This window comes from Falco punctatus (assembly GCF_963210335.1).
Source record: "Falco punctatus genome assembly, contig: scaffold_28, whole genome shotgun sequence".
In the NCBI taxonomy this organism is placed as follows: domain Eukaryota; kingdom Metazoa; phylum Chordata; class Aves; order Falconiformes; family Falconidae; genus Falco; species Falco punctatus.
The window spans coordinates 377,995-394,017 of record NW_027660251.1 but is presented as its reverse complement, the minus strand read 5'-3'; positions in this window follow the sequence as shown (position 1 = coordinate 394,017).

The window sequence follows — 16,023 nt, the reverse complement described above, 5'->3', positions numbered from 1 at the left end:
TTTCAGGAACAGCCTGGGGTGGAGGAGGGTGTCAAGGGAAGTCTTTCAGGGTTGTTTGGGGGGAAGGATTTTAGGGACGGATGTGGTGTCTGGCGGGACGTTTGATGCCACTGTATAGATTCCACTGTATATACATTTATGTCCAGGGATTCTGCTAAGGGGAAGCTGCTGGCTCGGCAAAGGGACAAGATGTCTGAGCTCCCCAGTTGCCACGCTCTGATTTGGTGTGTAGCTCTACGTTAAACACACCTGCGCACAAAGGTTAGGCCAAGCTGACTCTCTAAAGCTGTTAGAAGTGACGAATTAAGGGACCTCTCATCCAGGGAGTCAGCCTTGGGAAGGATGGGGAACAAAGAATGCATGGGGGAAAGATCTGCGTTCTCTTCGGTGATGCAGAAAGAGCCTCTGGGTGAGGACGTTGTGGTCGCAGGAGGAGACAAGCCGATAGAGTGCTGCGATCCGCAGAATGTTGGTTGGAATTCGGACAAAGGTAATTGTTGTGGGGGGAGATCGTGACCTCTGACTCAGATAGCCCCCCGAGAGAGGGCAAGGCCCCGCCTGGGGAGCACGGGGAGCTAGTAAAAAACCTCAGCAGTGCTGTCTGAGGGTGTGTGCTCGTTTGCATTAAAGCAAGCAACTTGTAACCCATCCCGTGCCTGACTGAAAATGCATGTGTAATGCGCTATGAGTGTGCAAGTGCTCTGCTGTCCGTAGTGCGTACCCTCGAGGAACTGGGTGAGCACGCTCAGAGGAAACATTCCCCCGTGCTCCCAGCACTGCCATAAAGAATGCCGGCCTTCTGAAACTTGCAAGCAAGTCTTAGAGGGTTTTTCTCCCTGACCGACTTTATGGTATCATTCCCACCATACTGGAGAGAGCAAATCTTTTTCTCTTTGGTGGTGAAAGCAGCTTGGGGAGCGTCACTGAAGTGCAGCACTTTTTTAACCTCAGGTTTAAAGTGCCACCGGTCCTACCGTGGAATACATCCTTCCTCAGGCTTTCAGCAAACGGAAAGGATGCATCAAACCCACCCCACAAACATGTCCTGCACTTTTTTTATCTTTCCTGGAACGTGGGGACATGACCCTGCTGGGCCATCAGTGCCACCTGCCTGGGAGCCAAGATGGTGCCTTTACATCCAGGCTAAGGACTTACCTTCTTTTTTTTCCTTTTCAGCGACTTTAGAGCCATTCTTAGGGAGGCTGGTTAAGCTGGTTTACTGCACAGCTGGTCGCCAGTGGAGGGAAACGGTAAGCTCCGCTATTGCCTTTGGTGTTTACTTGTTACCTTGTCGCTCGTTTGAGTGATCTTACCATGCCCCGGCAAGCAGAAGCTATCACGGCACTTTAGGCCTTGGTCTAATAGTCATGCAAAGCAATATTGAAAGTCATTCTGAGATCTGGAAGAGGCCCCAATGTGCATTTTATAAAAGTGCATCTTGGCTGCTCTTTATCTTTGTATGGTTTTTTTCCCCATTTCTCCAGACTGTTGAAGCTCTGAAAGGTGCCAATGAGCTGCTCTCCCTCAGTTTGCTCCTTTGCCTTTGGGGAGTGCGTTTCATGTTTTCTTCATGGCTTTGCAGAGGAGAAAATCCATGAATACACCACCTTGTTTTTTTCACCTAAGCTAATTTCAGAAACTGCCTCCTTTAACTTAGACATGAAACTCTTCTTAACCTCTTTGTGCACTTGTAGAAAAGCAGGGTGGGGTGGGGGGTGGGGGATGGGGGTGTCTTCAGGAAGTGCCCGCAAAAGAGCCTTTAGGAGACCCTGTCCCTTGACTCACATGTGGGGTAGTGAAGAGTCTGAGAAAGTCACGGGTGTTTTGGTGTTCACCAAAGCAGGTTTTCATTTTGTTTTTTTTTTTTTCTTATTTTCTTTTTTATCTTATGTAGCTTATGTCACCAGGTAGTGACAGCCCGGGGGTGACAGGAGGGGACAGCAGGCAATGGCAGCCTGGAGGGTGACAGGAGGGGACAGTAGGTGGGGACAGGCCTGGGGGGTACAGGAGGGGAGAGCAGGTGTTGAAAGCCTGGCGGTGACAGGACCTCAGGCGCCAGATCATGGGCCGCGAGAGGCTGAAGGCAACTCACTGCGACCTGCAGGTCACCAACGCCCAGACCATGGAAGGTGCGTGGGGGCAGCGGGCGCGGGATGCGGGGACCGGCCGGCTGGCGGTGGCGCAGGTGGCCAGTGAGGCGGTTGGGCCGCGGCCGGCAGCGGTGACTTGTGCTGGGGCCTCAGAGCTGCTCTTCCGTGGTTGTGCGCTGGCAGCTGGCGTCAGGGCTGTGTGCGCAGCCAGGCACAGCAGCGTACGGGGTCTGTGTGCGACACCGCGCGTGGAAGAGGTTTGGTTTCTGGGACCCTTCTAGGTAAAACGATAAGGAAATGTGGGACAATGCCTTGTAATCACAAACCTGCCAGATTTCTTTGAAAGCCGGCAGAGAAGGCTGAACGTGATAGAAAAGGAGTGGATGGCTAATTTGAAGGGGAAAAAAGTGGGTTTGGTGACTGAAATTTGTCTTCAGCTACTTTTACTCCACCGCATTGGAAAAGTGGTGCTTGGCTGTTGCAGAAACTGCTCAGTAGCAACGTTTGGGATCAAGAGTGTATCTGTGAGTGAGAATCTATGCAGACCCTGGAAAGCCATCTTGTAGACGAGCGTTCTGTCTAAAGTATACTTGGCATTTCTTGCCAATACAGCTTCTTTGCTACACCAAAGACATTTTCATTCAGATGCTATTGGGCATCATTTCTTCTTTTCTTTCAAACGGTGCATTTTTTTCCTGGTACTGCGTGTTAGACGGTGTCAGGGCAATACTGAAGTTTTATGGCAGATCACTTATGGTGAATATACCTAAAAATGTTCTTCGAGAAGCCCTAAGTTCTTTTGAATCTCAGAAATGGTGCTTGATTCTCAGAGACGGTAATGGTTTCGTATTACTTAGCGTGCTGTCTCAGTTTGGTAATCTACCATCTGGCAAAGCTTGCATGTGATTAAAGACTTTGGGATATGACAGAAATAAAAAGACTTGGAAACCATTTCCATTCCTTAAACATTCAAATTTTACCGGGTGTTTTGTTTTGTTTTTTTCTTTTTTTCCTGTGGTTCTGTGACATTCTCTCAACAGTCTTTTCTTTACAATGTGTACTCATAGGTGTTTTCCCTCTTCCTGTTTGTTGTATTAAAACTTAAACAGGATGACATGCCTGCTGTGGTAACTGTAACTTTGGCCCCAGCCTTTCCAGTGGTTGGACCTAAACACGCTGTTTACCTACAGATAGGTAAAGTATGTTCAGGAGAGTATCTGTGAGGAGACTTAACAGCACGGTGTTAGGGGTCTTGGGGGTGTTACGGGGTCGCGTGTCACACGGCGGTAGAGATAGACATGCAGGTAGAGGCAGATGTACAGGTTGTGACACAGATACTTACTGGAACTTCTGTAAGGGTGTCTTCCCTGTGGAAATGCAAAAATCCCCCAGTGGTTGTCAGAGCAAAGCTAAGGAATACATTTCAGTGTCATACACGTGTCTGCCAGATTTTGGGGTTTTATACATAACCGTGAATTTCCGTTTTTGTTGAACAGCATCTGCGTGCCTAAAGTCACCTTCAGAAGATGAAGGAAAGAACTCGGCCAGGATGTTCTGCCTAAAGGGGGTTCTTGGAGATCTTCCCTGTGGAGATACGGTCGTGGGTTTTATAACTTGGTGCAGGAGTCCTGACTAAATGGTGACATGATCTTGGAAAGACCCTTCAGTGAACCTTGAGTGAAGATGGCCAATTGTTCAGATTTTTCCGGGCCGCGTGATCACAGAAATCTCGTAATAGAAGCAATGCTAATAGAAGCTGAAAGTAAACAGGATTTTAAACATCACTGGGGGGAAAAAAAAGAGATGGTGGACTCTTTTTGAAGATGGTGGGAAGGCAAAATGGATGGTTGGGATGTGTTTGAAAAGGTGGGAGGCAGGGTGGGGGTGTCCTCTTCCGTGCTCGCTATTATGGAGACATGTTCTAGGGTTTTGTAAGCTAACAGGAGCAAAAGCAATGAAAGTTAGATCAGGAAAGAACCTCATGCTTTAGCAGACACTGCTGTAGTGACTTTAGAGACCATTTTGCTGTTGGCGTTGAAACGATTCCAAAAAAATGGGAAAGATTTTGCTGCTTGTGTTTGACTATCAGACCTGAAGATTTCTGGAAAGGTACCGTGAGATGATGAAAGCATGACGCTGTGTGTAAAATGTTGCTTTTCTATCTGTAAAGGGATTCCCTGAAGTGCTACGTGACGACATGTTAATATCACTCTTACAAACTGACTGATGCTTTCTCTGTATTGATGTTGTTTCCAGAATACACAGATGATAATGCCCTGATTCCGGGGAACTCATCGGTAACTGTTAGGGGAGTCCCTGTTAGAGGAGTTAAAGCTACCGGCAAAACAGACCTTGGGTAAGTAGCCATAACGCGTTGTGTTCTTTGGGAGGGGTTTCAGTGTGTTCACCTTCTTTGTGGCTGTTGGTTTACGGAGGCATTCAGGGTGTATCTTTCTTGTTAAAGCTGCTGTTAACTTTTGTTGTGGCAGGGCAGATTTGAATGTATCTGTCCCAAAGCAGACTTAGATTTTTCAGCCCGCTGGGACGTGGCATTCAAGCTCCAACAGTGGTGACTGTTCAGATGTTTGAATTGGGTTTGTTCTTGGGCTTGGTTTTTCTGAGAGTCAAGTTCTCCATCCTGTTTCCTCTATGCAGAGAGATCCCTTATTGTATGCTTTTGCTTGTATTGCTTTTAGAGTAAACGGAGAGACACATTGCAGTGTGAACTGGTGATTTGTTCCCATCTGCCAGCAGTCCGAGTCTCCGTGTTTGCCTGCTTCCTTTGTTTGGGGGAGGGGGGCAGGGTATTCTTACACCCCAAAGCGGGGTGTGTGTGTGGGCTGCATACTGTCTCCAGAGGAAAGACTGAGAGTGGCCAGCTGGCAAACCGTGCAAACAAGAAGTTTCATTCTTAAGTGCTTCCTATTAGATTCCTAAAGACAATGTCTATGTCGGGCAAGAGAAAAAGAACAACATCCTAAAGCGTATTGCCTTTTGTGCCAGGACGGTGAAGGAACAGTTGATCTTTTCCAAACCTGAAGCTCAGAAAGCAGTTGAGCACTTTCCCAAATGTTAGTAGTTACCTTTCTAAGTTTGATTTCACCCTAAGCTGCTCTCTGTGCTCCAGGTATTACTGCTGTATTCCTCAGATTTATGGAGGACAGAGAATCTGATTACAATTGCAGATACTCAAATGTAAGCCTGACTACAGCATTATCGCTGTCATCGATGTATTCGTACAGTTCAGTTCTGTATCAGCTGCATCAGCATGGTTTGAATGCTCATGTTTTCAAGGCTTCTTCAAGACAGACCTCTCCTCCACCGTTAGTAGATATTATTGACTTATGGTTTTGCCATGTCTTTCTAATGTTAGTTCTCAATAAATAGAGTGTACTGGCGCGTTACAGCGTGTCTCAAACAAACAGTACAGCAGCATCCTGTACCCATGAAGCATCTGCAAGCAAAACCCCCTGAATTTATGTGGCTCCCCTGTAAGCTTTGGGCATATTACTGCAGGAGGTGTTGCAGTGCTTTCAGGCGCTACCAAGACTTTCTGGATGCCACAGCACTGTGCTTCTAAACATGGCCTGGTTTGGGGGGTTAATTTAGATGGGGATGCTTAGTGCTGTCTTGTCAATATAGCCTCCATTTCTGGTTGGATGGCACCCTCTCCTGGTGTTGGAATGCTGCCCTAAAATGAGAGGCTAGGTGCCACTAGCATCAAAGATCCAAGAAATACCTGCACGTGGGGGTAAGGGATGAATGCCGCTGCTCTCCTAAAGTTGCAAATGGATCGGGCAGGTTAGCTTTCTATTCCTTCAGCTGGAAACCTTGTGGAAACAACTGGTAGAGTCGTTAGTGTTTGGGAATGCTGAACGCATGGTGTCACGGTGGAGAGGCCTTCAGGAATGCGTTAGTCACCTTGTAGTATCTTCCTCAAGGCAAATGGATGGAGAAACCCTGGTGTGGTAATCTAAAGCACTTCCTCATGTTCAGGAGGTACGTGGCTGTACTTGCGAGCCTGGTGGTGGTGTAGCAGTGGCAGGAAGAATGAGCCTTTCTATTTGTGCAGGACCGGCACAGCAGCCTTTGGGTTGCCTCTGCTCGTGGGACGCTTTGGATGATGTATGAATTGTTTGTTAACTGATGGACGGTTGCATGTTTGATTCATGAGTAGCATGCAGGTACAGACCAATGAGTATGTGGAATCTCGGCAAGGGCTTGTGTGTCATAAGTGTTTCCTAAAATATTGTAGCATGTTCAAGATGATCCTAAAGCAAATTCTGGTAATCCAGGCTTTTTTTCTTATTTTTTTAACACAGGCCTCCTCGACCACAGAAAATCCTTGGAACTGCTTTCAGGTGATGTTTCTACTGCTATTGGTAGTCACTTTAGGCTAGAGGATAGTAGGTACCTGAACACAGTGCTTGGGCTTCCACAAAGAAACACTTTTCTACAGACAACTGTTCTTGTTTTGTCAGGGGAGTGTAGAAACCAAAGTGCTCTATCTGGTACCTGTTTGTGATAGTGGGGCTATGCAGATTGCCTGAAGGTGCCTTCATATTTGGATGGCTGACTATTTAAGAACCGAAAACTGTAGCACAGTCTTCACAGTTTTGAGACTTAGAGAGCAGAAAGAAAATATGTGAGGACTTCTTCTTGCACTGCTGTATTCTGTATCTTAGAGTAATTGGGGACAAAGAAGGAATGGGATTTGGGGTTTTATTTCAGTTGCACTGAATGTACCAGGAGAGCACACTTTATGTATAGAAATAAATTTCCGTATTCATAAGACTATCAGAACACAGTGTTTTGGTGTTCAGGTTTTATAAACTGTTTTCACGGCTTTATGTTGGTTACGAGTGCTTTATTTTAAGTTCTGATCATCTTTTTTTCTTCTTCTAGAACTCAAACTGAGCCAGCGAGTAGAACATCAAAAGAGGTATGTAAAGACACAAGCTGAAACTTTTTTCTACATGCTGCACCTAAGTCTAAGAAATGTAGCCTTGTACTAATTCTTTCATATATATAAAATATAAATGTTTTATATAGAATATTTGTAAGATATATATAGAAACATATTTTCCAGTGAAACACAGTGTATGCCGTAAATCCAGTGTATTTGATTCAGCATAGTGAAAACTGAGCAATGCCAACATTTGCGCGGTTCTAATGTGAATAATGGTATTTGTGCCTAGTAAGGCATTGCATTTCGTACTGACTAGGCTAGAATATTTCTTGTATGACTGTGTGTTGTACAGATAATGTAGGCTCATTTTTAGAGCTTGCAGGTTCAAGGTTTGCACCACTGAACTTGGTGCCACTCTTCAGTACACCACCACTTTGAATTTACATTTGGAAAAGGGGCAGCATTTTTCTTCAGTTCAGAAAACACTGTCGTTCTGCTGCTAAGACATGAATAAGTAACTCGAGGAGATACTTGACTGGTAATGGCCTAGATCTCCATTTGGCCCTTGGGTGGAATGCTACGTGCAACGATGCATTTCAAAATAGCCCTCATAGTACAAACATTACTTTGCGGTGGTGTTTGCTTTTCATCTGTAAGTATAACTGCTTTTTCTTCACTCGAATGGTGTGATGCATTACACGAGCTCTAGGTCACGGGATCTGATCACTTTGTAAGCTCTTAGGATAACTTAATCTAGAAATTCATGAACTTGGGGTCTAATGAAAGTAAATGAAAGACAGCGCAAAAACTATACTGCGTTCATGAACCATACCTGTGTGCATTTAGAAAATGTTGAGCTATTAACTGATTAATTTATAAACTGCACTGACAATGTTTCCTGTAGTGACACTTCCTTCTCAAATAAACGGAAATATTTTTTTTAGATCCTTTTGAGCTGAAAATGGACAGCTTCCTTGACCCTCCGTCTTTTAAGCAGTTGTGAGCATTTGACAAGGGTCCCCCTCTGAAGTATCCTGAGCGATAGATTGATCTCAAGAGGGGTTGGTTACTTTAGTTTCTTCTCATTAACAACGCAGGCATACTTCAGCCCTTTAAGGTTTGTACTTTGTTCTGAACAAATCCAAATTCCACTGGCTTGGAGGTGGCTCTTTTAAGTGGCACTCAGAGGATATAGTGCGGGCTTTCATACAGCAGTAGGGGTGTATGTAGAACTTAAATATGTGTTTAATTTTTCTGAATAGATTGGCGACTCTTCCGCACCTCTTTCTCTGGCACAGCTTATTAAGGTATGTTTAGATGTACTTTCTTGTGAAATAGTGGTTTTAAACCTTACACTGTGCTCTCTAGCTGGATAACTGCTGTAATATGAGAAAAAACATTAGTTGTTAATAACTCAGAGTGTTTCTCCTAACTTTAAAATGTGCGTATACTTTGATACTATCCTGTAGAGAATAGTTCCCAGCTTGGGAAGATGGAAGGGGAGCACCTTATTGGCCTCAGTGTAATGCTGCAGTATTACTCATCTGCGAGACACAAAGAAGCAGCACTTCAGAAGCTGTTTACCATTTTTCATACGTCCCGTTAATTCTTCATTGGAAACTAACACAAATTTTACAGAAGAATTTAATTGGCTGTAAGTTATGGACATTGCTGGGGCCTTTGCAACAGCCAGAACAGACGTGTTTCTGGAACATGGACAATTGCATGGCTGTTTTTGAATTACTAGTCATTACCTAACCCTATGGTAGGTATGACCTAACCCTAAGTCTGAATTTTAAGAGATAACCTTAAGACTTCACCCTATGACGTATGCCTATGCCTTAAGCCTAAGACCTATCTCTAAGACTTATGACTCAACCTTAAGATTTAACCCTGAGAGTTAACCCTAAGACTTAAGCTTAAGATTTAATGTTGGGCCTTAACCTTAAGACTTACATTTAAAAGTTAATATTAAGACTTACACCCTAAGACTTAAACTTAAGACTTAAACTTAAGACTTAAATCCTAAGATTAACCCTGAGACTGAACCCTGAGACTTAAATCTCAGACTTAACCTTAATACTTCACCATAAGACTTAAACTTCAGATTTAACATTAAGATTGAACCATTAGACTTAAGGTTAAGTTTTAACCTTAAGTCTCAACCCTTAGACTTAACCGTGAGACTTATCCATAAGACTTATCCCTAAAACTTAAAACGGAGACTTAAACCTAAGATTTAACCTTAAGACGTAACCCTAAAACGTAGCCCTGAGACTTATCCTTGAGACTTAACCTTGAGACTTAATCCTGAGACTTAGCCCTATGACTTATCCCCAAGACATACTTCTGAGGCTTAACCCTAAGACTTAACCTTAAGGCTCAACCTTAAGAGTTAACATGAAGACTTAACCCTGAGATTTAACCATAAGACTCAACTTTAAAACAAAACCTTAAGATTTAAACTTAAGACATAACCCTGAGACTTATCCTTGAGACTTAACCTTGAGACTTAATCCTGAGACTTAGCCATATGACTTATTCCCAAGACATACTTCTAAGGCTTAAACCTAAATACATACTTCTAAGGCTTAACCCTAAGACTTAACCTTAAGAGTTAACATTAAGACTTAACCCTGAGATTTAACCATAAGACTCAACTTTAAAACAAAACCTTAAGATTTAAACCTAAGACATAACCCTGAGACTTATCCTTGAGACTTAACCTTGAGACTTAACCCTGAGACTTAACCCTAAGACTTATCCGCAAGACTTAACACTTCAGACTTAACTCTAAGACTTAAAGTTAAGATTTAACCCTAAGACTCAGTCTATAAGATGTAAACTTAAGACTTAACCTGAAGACTTAAATTTAAGACTTAACATTAAGACTTAACTCTAGACTTTACCCTAAGACATAATCCTGAGACTTGACCCTGAGACTTAATCCTAAGACTTAACCTAAAGTTTAACTTTAACACTTAACCCTAAGACCGAACCCTAAGACACAACCAGACGACTTAACCCTGAGACTTAACCTTGAGACTTTACCGTGAGATTTAACCCTGGGATTTAACCCTAAGTCTTAATGCTCAGACTTAACTTTAAAATGTACCATTAAGACTTAACCTCAAGACTTAACCTTAAGACTTAACCTTAAAACGTATACTTAAGATTTACACTAAAAACTTAACCCTAAGACTTAACCTGTAAGACTTAACCCTAAGACTTAACCCTATGACTTATACTTAAGGCTCAACCTTAAGACTTAACTTTAAGGCTTAACCTTAGAATTAACCGTAAGAGTTAAATTTTAAGGCTTAACCCAAAGATGTAACCCTTAGTCTTAACACTGAGACTTAAACCTAAGACTTAACCTTAAGACTTAACCCTAAGACTTATGCCCAAGACTTAACTCTAAGCATTAACCCTAAGACTTATACTCAGGAATTAAGCTTTATACTTAACCCTAAGACTCAATCCATAAGACTTAAACTTAAGAGTTAACGTTAAGACTTAACATTAAGACTTAACCCTAAGATTTAAGCTTAAGACTTGTCCTTAAGACTTAACCCTAAGAGTTAACCTTAACACTTAAATATTAAGACTTAACCCAATGAATTATCCTTAAGATAAATTTTAAGACTTAACCTGAAGACTTACCCTTAAAACTTAACCCTAAGACTGAACCCTAAGATTTAACCTTAAAACTTAACCTTAAGATTTACACTCATGATTTAACCCTAAGACTTCACCCTAAGACTTAACCTTATGACTTAAACTTAAGGCTCAACTTTAAGACTTAAGTTAAAGACTTAACCCTGAGAATTAACCCTAAGACATAACCTTAAAACTTAACCCTAAGTCATAACCCTAAGACTTAAATTTTAAGACTTAACCCAAAGAGTTATCCCTAAGACTTATCCCCAAGACTTAACTCTAAGGGTTAACCCTAAGACTTAAACTTAAGCATTAAACTATAGACTTAACCCTAAGACTAATCCTTAAGACTTAACATTAAGCATTGACTTAACCTTTAAGACTTAACCATAAGACTGAACCTTAAAGACACAACCTTAGGAATTAACCCTGAGACTTAACCTTGAGACATAACCCTGAGATTTAACCCTAAGACTTAATGGTAAGATTAACTTTAAGATGTACCATTAAGACTTAACCCCAAGACTTAACCTTAAGACTTAACCTTAAAACTTAACCTTAACATTTACACTAAAGACTTAACCTTAAGACTTAAGCCTATGACTTAAACTTAAGGTTAAACCTTAAGACTTAACCCTGAGAATTAACCCTGACATAACCATAAGAGTTAACCCTATGTCATAACCCTAAGACTTAAACGTAAGAAATAATCCTAAGACTTAACCCGAAAACTCAACCTTAAGACTCAACCCTGAGACTTAACCCTAATATTTTACCTTAAGACTTCACCATAAAAATTAACCCTAAGACGGAACCCTAAGATTTAACCTTAAGACTTAACATTAAGACTGAACCTTAAGACACAACCTTACGACTTAACCCAAGACTTATGCCCAAGACTTAACTCTAAGAGTTAACCCTGAGACTTAAACTTAAGAATTAAACTTTATACTAAACCCTAAGACTCAATCCATAAGTCTTAAACTTCAGAGTTAACTTTAAGACTTAACCTTAAGACTTGACCTAAAGACTTAACCCTAAGGCTTAGCCTTAACACTTAAATATTAAGACTTAACCCAAAGACTTATCCCTAAGATAAATTTTAAGACTTAACCTGAAGACTTAACCTTAAAACCTAACCCTAAGAATGAAGCCTAAGACTTAACCCTAAGATATAACCTTAAGACCTAACACTAAGACTGAACCTTAAGACAGGCCCCGGGCCTGAGCCATCTCTGCAGGGATGAGGCCTTCCTTGGCGTCCGTCCCTCAAACCCTCCCTCCGGCCCCCACGGTCCGTCCCTAAAACACTTCCCCTCTGGCCCCCAGTCCCTGCTGGCCCTGAAGGCCGGCCACAGCACTTGGTTTCAAGCCTGAGCTGGTCATGTCATGGCTGTTCTGGAATGTGTACAGTGAAAGAAGAGATTGAAATGGCAAATGTTCCCTCTCAGGGTGGTCCCATGCTGGCAAAGGTTGTCCAAGGAGGTTGTGGGCTCTCTGTCCTTGCAGATCTTCAAAGGCCAAGGGCACACAGTCCTCTGCAACCTGCTGTAGGTGAGCGTGCTGGAGCAGAGGGCTTGGCCCAGAGGACCTCCATGGGTCCCTTCCAACCCCACCCTCCCGTGTGGCTCTGTGCTTTGCTTTTCCTCCTAAAGGCCCTCAACTCAGCCCCGATGCCCGCTGGAAAGGGTGCTGGGGCAAGGGACGATCCCAAACTCCTCCCCTTCCCAGGGTCCTTCCCAGCACAAGAGCTCCCCACTCCGGAAGACACGATGGCAGACACAGTCAGGAGAGGGAAAAGATTCTTTTATTGTCAACACCAGCTGCGAGGGCCCAGGAGTCACAGCGGTTCAGCCGGTGAAAATCAGTCAGCACCTGCAACGACAGAGTCAGAAAGCTCTGATAAGCCCCCAGAGGCAGGAAGAGGCAGGATTTGGTTCCCCCTTCTTTGGAGGACACTGTTTCTGAGGAATTCCTCATGACCCAGAAGGGAGAGCTCTTGCTGGCCTCCACTAGGGGCCTTCTCCCCAGGGGTGATGTCCCTAGGGAGCTGTGCGTGCGCAGGGATGCTGACAGTGCCCCTGTGCCACACAGCAGGGCTCGACGGGGAGCCCCTGGGGAGCTGCCGTGGGGCTCATCCCAAACCCTGCTCAGCACCAGCCCTCGCCGGCCCTTGCCAGCCAGCTGGGCTGACTTAGGGCCGTGTTCAGACTCGGGAAAGATGGGCAGCAGCGCCTGGTACGCACCTGGCCTTCCTGACGTGCTGCACCTTCCTGCATTTTCTCAGGTTTGGGTCAGCAAAATGAGTTCCTCTCTTCTCCGTTTTATTTTTGCTGTGCTGTCCCTCTCCTCTGCCCAGATTTCTTTTCTCTTTCTTTTCCTCGAGTTTTCCTTCTCCTGGTGGGATCCTGAAAAACTTTCCATCCCACAGCGTGATGAGATGGGGAAAGCCCCAGGCCCCTGCAGTGAGCTCTCAGGTCAGGCAAGGGGAGCTCTTCCTACCTGGTTTCCTGGGGCAGGCTGGTCAGTTTTTGCAGGCATGCCAGGGACTCTTCCGTGCCCTCGGGGGTGGCTGGAGGCAAATCTGGAGGTGCCTAAACCAGAAATTTGGGAGGTAACGGGTGGCAAGTAACGGCCTGGGGTAGTGAGGGCCTGACTGCCAAATTGCCATCTTAGCTCTACAGAGGAGATGCTGGTTTGCATCATGCCCATTTTGCACAGTCCAGCCAATGCAGCCTAGACTTGATGAAGCTGCGACGGAGTAGGATTTGAGCAAAAGCCCTCTCAAGGTGACAGCTACTCCCTTCTGTCCTTTTGTGGGTATTTTGTAGGTATGTTTTGTTTGATGAAGCAGATCATACTTAATGAAATGCATTCCAGAAACAGCCTTTCCAGTTTTCCTTAACACGTACCACTCTGGGGGGAGAGGAGGAGCCCCAAAGGCACAAGAGAGCAGCTGCCAGGAGGAGGCCCAGCAGCTACTTGGCCTCCTGGGAAATTACTGTCCCACTTGAGACATGTTGTCCCAGTGTCTGTGGAGCTGCCGTACCTCTGCCGCTTTGGGCCCTGACCCTGTGTCTCCCCCAGCTCCTCTTTTGATGTCCAGCAGAGAGGCGTCTGCATCCAGAAAGGCTTTTGCTGGACGCTGGGTGTCTGCTGTGCCTGCAGGGCCACTTTGCTCTTCGTGCTGCAGCTCTGGAAAGCAAAAGCACGTGCAGCAGCGTGACTTCTTGGAAGTCAAGAACATCTCAAGCAAAGCCCAGCCAAGCCCTACACCGCTTGTCTCCTCAACGTTGAGGTTTCTGGCATCCCAAGCCCCAGTGTCTGTGACAAGCCTCAGCCCCTCCTCCTACCTGTGCGCCTGTCCATGGGTGCTGGCACCTCCTCGGCTGATGGAGGGGAGAGGCCGGCCACCTCCCCCCCAAAGATGTCCCCGCAGTTTTCAATCAGGAACTCCACCAGCACGTTCACCTGCAGACATGAAAGCCTTGGTCTCAAGCCAGGTGCCTGCAGACGTGTCAAGCAGCCTTTCCCGCTGCTGACCCTTTGTCTGCGCAGGTGGCTGCGGCTGGGGGTTGCTCTTCCAGGCACCCAGCCCACCAGCCCTGGCTCAAGGGAGGAGGCAGCCAGGGACCTCTCAACAGCCAAGCTCCGATGGGCCGGGAAGGCAGCAGCCGGCTGCTGGGTAGGGCGTACCTTCTCGGTCACTGCCAGCATGGCCTGCAGCGGGAGCAGGTCCTCGTTGGGTGGGCTCAGCAGGTTGGGCCCGACGCAGATGGCCAGGTTGCTGCAGCTCATTCTGCTGGTGGCTGCGTTGTTGCCGATGTGCTGCAGCAGGGCCATCAGCCGCTTCAGGAGGAGGAGATTGGCCACAGGCAACTTGTCAGCCACCCTGAGGGAAGAGGAAGACAAGGCTGATGAAGCAGAGGGTGCCCACAAGCCGTGCCTGCAGCTGGCCCCAGGCGGGTGGGAGCCAGCAGCCGTGTTGCACAGCTTGGCAGCTGCCCGAAAAGACAGCTTTCTGAGGAACCCATGCTTTGCAGGCAGGTCCCAGAACTCTCCCGGTCCCTGCTCAACAGGCAGGCTGCTGCCCACACTTACGCTTTCAGCTCCTCCACCTTGGCCTGCTTGCTGGCCCTCTCCATGGCTGCCATCCAGTCCTCGTAGAGGTCGATGACGAGGAGCTTGGTGGGGATGCTTCGCAGGAATTCCTGCAATGCCAAGGGCTGCAGGTGAGCCTTTGAACGCTGCAGGCCAGCCAGGAGCTCCTCCAGCTGCAGCTCAGAAGCGCTCACCTTCAAGATGACGGCCAGCAGCAGTGCAGGCTGGCTTCCCACATCGACTTCCGTGCCGCGGTCCAGGGCCTCGCGTAGCTGCCGAAGTTCCGTGCCGCCGGCAGCTCTGCGGAATATCCCCTCCGTCGTCGGTCCTTCCTGGTGCAGGACAGCCAGCAGCTCCTGCAAGAGATGCAGGACAGTGGCTTGGCTGAGGAGCTGCCCTGCAGCAGCGGTGGCCGTGGCCAGAGCTCTTCCCCAGACTGGGCTCTGTCCCCCTGCAAAGGGGCTGGGAGCAGAGAAGCGTGAGCCACGGGCAGAGAGCCCAATTCCCCAGTACCTGGAGCCAGGGGACGCTGCCTGTGGACTGAGTGGGGGGCTGGGGACCCCGTGTGCAGGCTGGCTTACCTGGATGGGCCGGGGCAGCGTGTTGTCCTCCCCACAGAGGGCTGCCAGGGGCTGCCCAAAGAGCGCCTTGCTGCAGCCGGAGCCCTCCTGCCCTGGTGCCTGGGCAGCGGCCGGGGTGCGCCGTAGAGCAAAGGGCCAGGGCAGCCCCATCCTCCTCCTGCTGCTGCTGCTGCTCCCTCCTGCTGCAAAGGAAAACAGAGTAAGACGCCATCAACGGAGAACCCCAGGCCAGCGGTCCCAGAGCCTGCCCTGCCCTGCTCTGTCCTGCCCGCAGCACGATGCTGTGTAGTGTGGCAGGACAGGCAGGGAGCCAGCAGCTGGAACCGTGGCTTTGGCTCAGGAGCTGTGGCTTGGAGGCTGCCGAGAGCTGGTGTGCCACCAGGACAGCCTGTCCCAGCCCTTGCCCTGCCCTCCTGCAAGCTGTGGGCAGCCGCAGAGGCTCTGTGTCCTGCAGAAGCTCATGCAGCGGCCGCTCTCCAGCTGGTGTCCTTGCCAGTCCAGGTGTTGTCCTCCCGTGCGGTGCCCAACCTGCATGGCGACACTCAGGGGACAAGTGAGCACAGTTCAATCCATTGCAGGAGGTTGCCTTTCTTTCCCAAACTCACCTGGCTCGTGGCAAAGTCCTCCTGCGTTTGCAGATGGGGCCGTCGCAGGCCCTTGCTTGGGATGAGCCTGCAAGAAC